This window comes from Microtus ochrogaster, chromosome 24, assembly GCF_000317375.1.
Source record: "Microtus ochrogaster isolate Prairie Vole_2 chromosome 24, MicOch1.0, whole genome shotgun sequence".
In the NCBI taxonomy this organism is placed as follows: Eukaryota; Metazoa; Chordata; class Mammalia; order Rodentia; family Cricetidae; genus Microtus; species Microtus ochrogaster.
The window spans coordinates 34,102,979-34,104,103 of NC_022024.1; the positions used below are offsets into that span (position 1 = coordinate 34,102,979).

At 47.4% G+C, this 1,125-nt stretch overlaps 1 protein-coding gene across 1 annotated transcript in view; it reads right to left on the reverse strand.

Annotated features, from left to right (window-relative positions):
• LOC101990347 (tetratricopeptide repeat protein 41-like) overlaps nucleotides 1–1,125 on the reverse strand; it is a 44,610-nt gene that overhangs the window by 30,472 nt on the left and 13,013 nt on the right. The window lies entirely within an intron of this gene.

The window sequence follows — 1,125 nt, forward strand, 5'->3', positions numbered from 1 at the left end:
GCTCTGGAACCATAGCATGACTTGACATTTCCCTTTTGCTGGAATGTTCTTCCGTCTGGTTTCTATATGATTCGCCTCTGTTGACTGTGAGATGAGAAGGGGGCTACCTGTCCCGGCGGCGGCGTCCCTTCCATGGGGAGGGGCTAGCCTTCCAAACTGCCTGGAAGCACAGGCCTCCGGTTTGGAGGGACAGGCGTGCCTCTTCCACTCCGCCCTTTTCTCTGGCCCAGCCGTTCTCAACTGGGGGTCGAGACCCCTTTGGGCAGTCAACCTGCCCCTCCACGGGGTTGCGTATCCGAAAGTTACATTACAGTTCATCACAGCAGCAAAATCACAGTTAGGAAGTAGCAACAAAAATAACGTTCCACACAACATGGGGAAGTGGGCTAAAGGCCCCAGTGTCAGGGCAGGTGAGGACCCTGATCCAGCCCCAGGCAGAGGGGGCCTTTCTAGAACAGCCTCTGTGAGGAAAGACTCTGTTTCCTCCAGGCACCACAGGGATGAACGCCGCTTGCTACTCATTCAAGAGACACCGAGTAGACTATCACCAGGAAGAGAGAAGCTCTAGGAAGAGAGAAGCAGGATATGGGGGTGAAGCCATAAGGATTTACTCAGGACAAGAGAAGGCCAGTCCCAAGGGAACTGTTTCTTTCTCTTTCTTTTTGTTTTTGGTTTTTGTTTTGTCTTTTGTTTTACAAGACAGGGTTTCTCTGTAGAACTTGCTTTGTAGACCAGGTTGTCCTGGAACTCACAGAGATCTGCTTCCCTCTGATGGCTGGGACGAAAGGGGTGGGCGGCGACACCTGGCCCAAGAACTGCTCACTTCTAATTCAGATGCACTTTAACAATTTTAAAGTAAATTATTCTTTCAGTCATAATTTTATTTTCATGGGAAAAGGACACAACATTTTTAATGATTTTTCTTTTTATATTAAGGTTCACGCTTGCGTCAAAATCAATTTTTTTTCTGGTCTTAAGAACTTTTGGGTTTTAGTTTGACAAGTGACCTGAGATGGTTAAAGCAGTCATATTGATATTTATACAAAGTAAAAGTGGGGGCTGGAGAGATGGATCATCAATTAAGAGCACTGGCTGTTCTTCCAGAGGACCTGGGTTCAATTCCCA